Source organism: Bos taurus, chromosome 6, assembly GCF_002263795.3.
Source record: "Bos taurus isolate L1 Dominette 01449 registration number 42190680 breed Hereford chromosome 6, ARS-UCD2.0, whole genome shotgun sequence".
Lineage (NCBI taxonomy): Eukaryota > Metazoa > Chordata > Mammalia > Artiodactyla > Bovidae > Bos > Bos taurus.
This window is the reverse complement of record NC_037333.1, coordinates 27,084,490-27,094,395: the sequence shown is the minus strand read 5'-3', so window position 1 is coordinate 27,094,395 and position 9,906 is coordinate 27,084,490. Positions and strand designations below refer to the sequence as shown.

At 39.2% G+C, this 9,906-nt stretch overlaps 1 pseudogene; it reads left to right on the top strand.

Annotated features, from left to right (window-relative positions):
* Positions 1 to 7,373: 7,373 nt before the first annotated feature.
* Positions 7,374 to 9,552, top strand: LOC104972713 (endogenous retrovirus group K member 7 Gag polyprotein-like; annotated as a pseudogene).
* The last annotated feature ends 354 nt before the right edge of the window (positions 9,553 to 9,906 follow it).

Here is a 9,906-nt window from a genome sequence, read left to right as displayed (position 1 = left end):
ACCTGGCAGGCTACAGTCCATGTAGCCTTAAAATGCCATGGACTGGCTACAGTCCATCACAAAGATTCAGACACAACTGAGTGACTAACACACACATGCAAGCACATTTGAATGGTAATTTATTTTTCTTTTCTGATGTTGGCCTTTATTTCCAACTTACAAACTTTGACCACATCTGATTTGAATATTATAAAAAATTACAATAACATCTGATTAAAATATTATAAAAAAGATTACAGTAATTTCCATTATTCATAAACAGAGTGGAGAGAAAGAAAATAGGAAGAGTATGAAACAATCACAGTATTTGCTGAATTCTGGATGAAATGCCTTACATATATAGAATCCCTTTCTAAAGGATGTTATATAAAATTTCAATATATAAGAAAAGCCATCTTATATAATCACCTGTGTGAGCTAGAATTTGTAGATTCAGGGACAATGACTTTTCTTAGTGAATTTGTCATTTTCTTTGTAAAATGTAGATTGTGAAGAGAAATGAACAACCACAGGAGGCTCGATTCAAATTTGTTGAGTCAATTCATTTAAAGTCAACAAATGTTTTTTGAACACCCACTGGGTGTCAAATCTTGGTGTTGGAGTAATTGATTCATAATGGCTTGGTGGTTTTCAATGAACAGAGTTTCCCATATTTCCTTTGTTGTATGTGTGGTGGGGTTCTGAGATAACTAACATATTAAAATCTTGTAAATTCCTAAAGGCATGATACAGAAGGACAAACAAACACTATTATCTGCACTCAAGACTATCATTTCTTTTGTAATAACCCTTTTGTCAGAAAATTGTGCCTTAAAAATAAATATGAAAAACTTGTTGATAACAAATGCAAATGGAATCAAATTTGCAAATTATTTTGAGACTTTACAAAAATCTTGACAAATCAACATCTGCTCCTAGAAAGTTATTCAGGCATGCTAATAAATAAAGAAAGATGAAGTTATACATAAAATCATGAAGCTAAATGAGGCTTCAGGATGTATCTTTATTTTTTTTTACCTTCTCAGAAAAACTATCAAATCATTCACAGAAGATTTGGCTATTTTACTCACACACCTCCAAAAGAAGAGTTTTTTTGTTTTGTTTTATTTTAAAGCTTCTACAGGAGATTCACTTATTCTTTATTGAATTCTATGGCAAGCCACTTAATATCTCCTTATTTGGTCAAAATCTATTAAGCTTACCATTTAGCTGCCAATTTCTATTTTCTTATTACTGTATTTCTTTATCACTTCTCACAGATTGCTCTAAAATATTTCACACCCTGGTGTCTCTCTTCAGTACCCACTTAAATCTGCTCTTAAAATTCTCCCATAGGTTTTTTTTGAGCAAAGTCTAAGCATCTAGAATTTAACCAGTGTGTAGTCTTAGGAGATAAACTCTTATAGTAGTAGAAGCATGAGAAACAGGAATCCAGGATTTTTATACTATGACTGGTTTTGTCACACCAGTGAATTCGAGTCAATGTTGAAGGAAAATGCTGATGTAGGATGCTTGGATAGGTCAGTTCTGGTACATAAGGTTGTACTTCTTTTATGGGAGGCACCTATGGGTGGTAAACAGCTAGAAAAGTAATTCCACTAGAGGGTTCTCTAGTGGTTCTCTATAGAGACAGTCATTTACAGCCCTGCCTGCTTATTTGCTTCTCCGGAAGCCATTTGGCTTAGGTAACAGGTCTGCTTTCAGGGCTGGTCATACAGCAAATCCCAAACCCACAATAAAATCTGTTTATGTTCAGCTTTCACTAAGAAGGGTCTGTAGCGATAGGAACCATTCTGGGACCTCCAGTACCGAAACCCTGATACTCACCCACCCCCTACCCTCCCATCCACACCCCTTGTCAAATTTCCCAAAAAGGATTTTGCCTTCCATTAATAGGCTGAGCTTGGCAGCACCTCTAGAAGTGACCATATGAAGTTACATTTACTCTGGAAGAAAGGGGTTTGTGCTTTTTTAGTGGTGCAATTAAAAGTCAGGCATCTCTTTGAGTACATTTTAGAATAAAGATGGGGAAAACGTGATAAGGACTAGATTCATTATCATAGAAATATTTCAGTGTCCTGGTCTAACTTAGTCCTTCGCTTTCCTCCATAGGAATGAAATAATTTTTAGATATTTTGTAAATGAAGAAACAGGATATTAGGAAAGAGTGGAGGCAAAAGTGAAGGACTTGATTTCAGAGGCTAAACGACCAATGCGATAAAAACTGGAAGTAAAGGAAGAAACTGAGAAAAAGAGAACTTGAGATGGCAAGAATGGTGGATGTGAGGTGTGAGAGATTCTGAATGAGTTGTGAATGAGTGAATGGGCTATTTGAGATGTGTCACCTGGGCTCTTCAGGAGACAGGAGTGAAAAAATGAAACTCTTAACTTACACAGCTGTTGTCCAGTGTTTCTCCAAATGTGACTGTGCAGACGTGGAACCCCAGTGCCCTGGGTTTTGTGGGTCTTCATATAATACTCAGTTTATCTGTACTTCTCCCTTTCTAAACTTTGAACTGCTTAAGGGCTATACTGTTTTACTCATCTCTGATTTCTGGCCATGTTTGAACAATTGCAGAGAAGGCAATGGCACCCCACTCCACTTTCATGCATTGGAGAAGGAAATGGCAACCCACTCCAGTATTCTTGCCTGGAGAATCCCAGGGACGGGGGAGCCTGGTGGGCTGCCGTCTATGGGGTTGAACAGAGTCGGACACGACTGAAGCGACTTAGCAGCAGCAGTAGCAGCAGCAGTTGAACAACTGTGTGATTACTTCAGCATTTCCCTGCAATGCTACATTGGCATTTCTAAATACAAAGATTTTATTACAATAGTTTAATAATTTTCTCTTTTTCTCTTGAAAGCATTAATATATTTGTGTTACTTTAAAAATATATATGTGTGTGTGTATGTATATGTATATATATATATAAATGTATAAATATATATGGATATTTACTGTGCTTGGTCACTCAGTCGTGTCCAATTATTTGTGAGCCCCATGGACTGTAGCCTTCCAGGCTCCTTCTGTCCATGGGGATTCTCCAGGCAAGAATACTGGAGTGGGTTGCCATTTCCTCCTCCAGGGGATCTTTCCAACCCAATGATAGAACCCAGATCTCCCACACTGCAGGCAGATTCTTTACCATCTGAGCCACTGGGAAAGCCCATGTATAGACATCAGTTCATTCTCTCAGTCGTGTCCAACTCTTTGCAACCCCACGGACTGCAGCATGCCAGACTTCCCTGTCCATCACCAACTCCTGGAGCTTGCTCAAACTTATGCCCATTGAGTCAGTGATGCCATCCAGCTATCTCATCCTCTGCCATCGCCTTCTCCTCCTGCCCTCAATCTTTCCCAGCATCAGGGTCTTTTCAAATGAGTCAGTTCTTCGCATCAGGTGCCCAAAGTGTTGGAGTTTCAGCTTCAGCATCAGTCCTTCCAATGAATATTCAGGATTGATTTCCTTCAGAATGGACTGGTTTGATCTCCTTGCAGTCCAAGGGACTCTCAAGAGTCTTCAACACCACAGTTCAAAAGCATCAATTATTCTGTGCTCAGCTTTCTTTGTAGTCCAACTCTCACATCCATACATGACTACTGGAAAAGCCATTTGTCTAGACAGATCTAGGCATAGTTATATTCAGCATATCTCTTAAAGGTACATATTGAAGGTATAGTTAGAATATTACACTTTATTCTTCAGAACTATTACAAAAGTGTAATGACATCATGCTTGAGAAAGCACATTTCCTACATCTGAAGTTATACAGTTTGGCAGCTACTGTTTGAATAAAGATACAATGCACATAATCTAATGTTGAGGCTCTAAAACATCTTAAAATACATTTTAAGTTTTATTACATTCTAAGTCTAGACTATCACCTAAGAAAATAATTTTTTCTATTCTTCCATTGTCTCTCTCTCTTTTTAATTTTTATTGTATATTCAAGTATAGTTGATTAACAATGGTATGTTAGTTTCAGGTGGTTATGTTACTTTTCGGTGCACAGAAAAGTGATTCAGTTATACATATACATTTATCTATTCTTTTTCAAGTCAGTTTCCCATTGAGGTTATATGGAATATTGAGCAGGGTTCCCTGTGCAATTAATATATAGTAGATCCTTGTTGGTTTGTTGTTGTTCAGTCACTAAGCTGTGTCCTACTCTTTGTGACCCGATGAACTGCAGCACGCCAAGCTTCCCTGTCCTTCACTATCTCCTGAACATTGCTCAAACTCATGTCCATTGAGTCAGTGATGCTGTCCAATCATCTCATCCTCTGTCACCCACTTCTCCTCTTGCCCTCAATCTTTCCCAGCATTACTCTTTTCCAATGAGTCGGTTGGTTATCTATTTTAAATATAGCAGTGTGTATATGTCAATAATTTTTAATTCAGAAAATAAACTTACGTGCAAAGATATTCATTGAACATTGCTTTTTGATAATGGAAAAATTAAAAATATCCAAAATATCCTAAAAAGAGAATAATAGTTTAGTTTAATTGGTATAATTTTAAACAAAATGGCTAGAAAATATTTTGTTGTGATGTTTCTGAGAAAGGCAAGATTAAACTAATGTACATATATATAAAACAATCATTAACTTTATAAATATAAAACGATTAGAAAATAATACATTTGAATGTTAACAGTGTTCTTTTTTTTTTTTTTTAACAGTGTTCTTTAGATTGGGTTATTTTCTCTTTCCTTTTAAATTTCTATATTAACTGTATTTCTATAATGGTATAACTTTCAAAATTAAAAATAACTTTAAAAATCTTTAAAATTCAGTTAATAAAATTTATTTTTCAAATTTCTCATGTTTCCAATAAGTTAATATGCATAACTACTCATTTGATCAATGTATAGTGAACACATTCTGTATATGAGACAGGATGTTAGATGTTTGGGACACAAAGTGCCAGAATTTGAATTATGAATCTCTCCTATGTTATTTTTTGAAATAATGAAAAATATTGTTACCAAGATAATCACACGTATTATGGAAATTTTTACTATTAGAATTATTAAAATGTACTATTTTTCTCTATATGCTGGGTATTAAAAATACATACAAAATTCACAGTAAAATATCACTAAAATGTATTAGCTACAATTAAGTCCCAAATGATATTTTAGAAGTAAGCCAGCCTAAAAGTTAGTAATAAAAAGCATGCTTATACTACCTCTTCCCCCCATAAAAAGAACCAAACTAGAAGATAGAAAGAATTTAAGAAACAGAAGGATAACAGACTAAAATCAACCTTGGAGTTTAGGCCATCAGTGAACTTCTTTTACCATCTATACTCACTCATAAGGTGATTTTGTCCAGTTCAGAGGATTAAATACCGTCTTTAGGCTTGTGTCTCTAAATCTTATATATCTGGTCTAGATTACTCCCTTGAATTTCAGCCTTCTATCCAACTAGCTCTTCACTTTCTTCACGTGGATATCCAGTCAACACCACAGACCTAACATATTTAAAACTCTCTTCCTAAGAGTTTCCACTGTTCCTCTTACAGCCTTTAGTGTTTTTTTTTTTCTTCTCAGAGCTTAGGCCCAAATCTTGATGGTCTCTCTTATCTTTTATTTTGTTTTATTTTTTTCCTTTCACACTCATGTGTGATCTTTGAGCAAATCCTGTTGGCTCTGCTTTAAGAATATGGCCAATTCTCTCTGCCTCCACTGCCACCACCCATGTCTCACCTGAATCATGATCTCCCCATTTCTGTCCTTAGTTTCTCCTCCTCCTGTTCTCAGAACAAGAGAAGAGACTGTTATTCTGCTGTACCTGGGTTCTTTTCCTTAATAGCCACAAGGCTTATCTCAACTCTTCCTTTTGATCTCCCTTCAAATGCCCCCTTTCTCAATGAGTCCTCCTCTGGCCACCCTGGCCAAAATTGCAACCCCCACGCCCCACAATGAAATTCCCTAATCCCCCTCCCTGCTTTGTTTTTCTAACCAGCACTTCAATTATTTTAATATCTTACACCCTCCTCTCCCAATATAAGCTTCATGAGGGCAGATATATATGTCTGTTTTGTTCATTGCCACATCTTCAGTGCCAAGGAGAGATGCTTGGCACATAGCTGATACACAGCAAATATTTCTTAAATTGATAAATGAATGCCCCATGGAATGATGGTGGTAACTTGGGTAGAAATCTGAGTAGAGGCAAAAGAGGGACTAAAGATAAAATCTTTCTTGTTTAAGAGCTGGGAAATGTAGCTGAGTTATTTCTCCCATCAAGTGAATTAATAGATAGTGAAAATAAGTTAAAATTGGCCAATTTGCATTGTTTCACATTCTCAGCCAACCAGCCTCATTATAAACCCTGACTGAAGGGCAGAGTACACCATGAGAAATGCTGGGCTGGATGAAGCACAAGCTGGAATCAAGATTGCTGGGAGAAATACCAATAAACTCAGATATGCAGATGACACCACCCTTATGGCAGAAAGCAAAGAACTAAGGAGCCTCTTGATGAAAGTGAAAGAGGAGAGTGAAAAAGTTGGCTTAAAGCTCAACATTCAGAAAACTAAGATCATGGCATCTGGTCCCATCACTTTATGGCAAATAGATGGGGAAATAGTGGAAACAGTGAGAGACTTTGTTATTTTGGGCTCCAAAATCACTGCAGATGGTGACTGAAGCCATGAAATTAAAAGACACTTGCTTCTTGGAAGAAAAGTTATGACCAACCTATACAGCATATTTGGAGAAGGCAATGGCAACCCATTCCAGTACTCTTGCCTGGAAAATCCCATGGGCAGAGGAGCCTGGTAGGGTGCAGTCCATGGGGTCAGGAAGAGTCAGACATGATTGAGCGACTTCACTTTCACTTTTCATTTTCATGCATTGGAGAAGGAAATGGCAACCCACTCCAGTGTTCTTACCTGGAGAATCCCAGGGATGGGGGAGCCTGGTGGCTGCGGTCTATGGGGTCGCGCAGAGTAGGACATGACTGAAGCGACTTAGCAGCAGCAGCAGCATCAGGCAGCATATTAAAAGGCAGAGACATTACTTTGCCAACAAAGGTCCATCTAGTCAAAGCTATGGTTTTTCCAGTAGTCACGTATGGATGTGAGAGTTGGACTATAAAGAAAGCTGAGTGCTGAAGAATTGATGCTTTTGAACTGTGGTGTTGGAGAAGACTCTTGAGAGTCCCTTGGACTGCAAGGAGATCCAACCAGTCTATCCTAAAGGAAATTAGTCCTGAATATTCATTGGAAGGACTGATACTGAAGCTGAAACTCCAATACTTTGGCCACTTGATGTGAAGAGCTGTTTTTTTGGAAAAGACCCTGATGCTGGGAAAGATTGAAGGCAGGAAGAGAAGGGGACAGCAGAGAATAAGATGGTTGGATGGCATCATCGACTCAACGGACATGAGTTTGAGCAAGGTCCAGGAGTTGGTGATGGACAGGGAGGCCTGGAGTGCTGCAGTCCATGGGGTGGCAAAGAGTCAGACACTGCGGGGAGCTGCCCGTTAGAACGGGGTCCTTTGTCCAAAGGACACAGCTCTGGGAGCTGCCTCAGTCCTTGAGGGTTTGCTTGCAAACATAGCTCTCTGTCCCGCCACCCCAGAGATTAGGCGCTTATTTACTGCAGGCACCTGGAGTTCTGTGCAAACTTCTCACGCACAGAGAAATGTTATCTGGTGTAAGAAATAATAACAGGGTGCCATTCCCATGCTCTCAAGATTTCTTGTGACTGTTTGTAAGATGTATAGGTCAACCAAGAAAAAATGTCAACTGTCTTGTCTTTCTCACGCTCTTCTGTATAAATATAAGATGCTGAATAAAGTTGGTGTCAGACTGCGTCCCTTCGTGGAGACGTGTCTGAACCTCTCGACCCCATCTTTGTTGTAGTCTCTTGCTTTAGTTTCCTTTCTCAGGCCCGCCATGCATATTCTCGGGACCTGATTGACTTTGCCGGCTGGCACTGGCAGGTGGCGCCCGAACAGGAACTCGGGAATCGGAGCACCACGACGGCCGCTGCCCGCCAAGACTGAGGTAAGTAACAAGGAATTCCTAATTAATTAAAGTAAAGGGCAGGAAGTGTTACTGTCGAGAGTAATAAATCATGGGACAAGGCAATAGCTGCCAGTTATTTGTACATATGTTGAAAACTATGTTAAAAGGTAGGGGAATTCATGTAAATAAGTTACAGCTAGAGAAGTTTTTACTTTTTATAGAAGAGGTTTGTCCCTGGTTTCCAGAGGAAGGAACAGTTAGTCTGGAAACTTGGAAAAAAGTAGGAAAACAATTGCAGACATATTATTCCTTACATGGTCCCAATCGTGTCCCTGTGGACGCTTTTTCTTTGTGGACTCTCATAAGAGACTGTCTGGATCCTGAACATGAGGGACATAAAATTCAAACGGCTCTCAGGGATTCCACAGAACCCGAATTTACAGAGCCTTCCGCCCCTTCGCCTGAGCCGCTTTATACTGTGCCTGAGGGAACAGCTTGTAAGGCTGGAGGGAGTGATGATGTGTTAAGCTCTGATGAACAGGAAGAGTTAAATGAACAAGCGGCTCAGTACCATAGAGAGGATATGCCTTGGGAGATGATGGTTAACATGCAATCCCCCTCGGGAAAAGGGGAATTAAAGCATTCAGGGCTTTCTGCAGAACAGCTGGAGAATTTAATTCAGAAGATTGTTATAGCAGTAAAGAAGGATGCACAGGGAGACTCCCACTCCAGCCAGCCTGTGCCTACAGCATATCCTCCCTCGGTTCTTGCTGGACTCGATCCACCTCTGCCTTTCGTAGAACCGCGAGAGCTTATATCTATCCCTGCTTCTTTGTCTGGTGAAAACATAAAAATTAGAAGTGAGATATTATTATCTCCTCTTCAACAAGCAATTAAGTGAGCCAATGAAGAAGGAGAACATATTCCCGGGTTTTCAGGAATCTATCCAGTATTTGAAAATGCTCAACAGCAGAGGTATTATGAACCGCTACCCTTTAAGAGTTAAAAGTGGCTTATGCACAATACGGCCCGACTGCGCCGTTTACTCAGGCTATTATAGAGGCTTTAGGAAATCAAATCTGCCACCTAATGATTGGAAACAGGTTGCTCGGGCTTGTTTATCTGGAGGAGATTATTTACTATGGAAATCTGAGTTTGCTGAGCAGTGTGGGATCACAGCCGATATCAATCGGCGACAGAGACTGAACACCACTTATGAAATGATGGTGGGAGAGGGAGATTATCGAGACACTAATAGTCAACTTAATTATTTGCCTGGAGCCTACCCTCAGATCAGTGCTACGGCTCTACAAGCATGGAAAAAGCTTCCAAATTCTGATAAAAAGACTGAAGATTTATCTAAAATTCGCCAGGGGCCAGATGAACCATATCAAGATTTTGTTGCCCGCCTGCTTGAGGCAATTGATAAAACGATAGGGGATGAGCAGGCAGGGATGGTGTTGGCTAAATTGGGTTATTGCCTTAGCTGGTTTTAGTGGACGGCTTGATAATCATTATCCCTCAGATAAAATTTTGCAATTTGCTCACTATCACCAATTTCTCTTCCCCAAAATCATTGTTTCTCAGCCCCTTGCTGATGCCCTAACTGTATTTACTGATGGCTCTTCTAATGGAATAGCTAGTTTGATTATACAGGACAGTATTGCCGCCTGGCGTGCTAATTATAAGTCTGCTCAAGAAGTAGAACTATTGGCAGTTTTTCAGGCTCTATTACAAATTTCTGCTCCATTTAATTTATATTCTGACAGTCAATATATCATAAGAGCCTTAAACACTATTGAGACTGTTCCATTTATTGGTACCCTGAATTCTACTATCCAAACTCTTTTTTGTGATATACAACATTTAATTTGCTCCAGAGTTAATAAATGCTATTTCGGTCATATTCGTGCTCACTCTGGG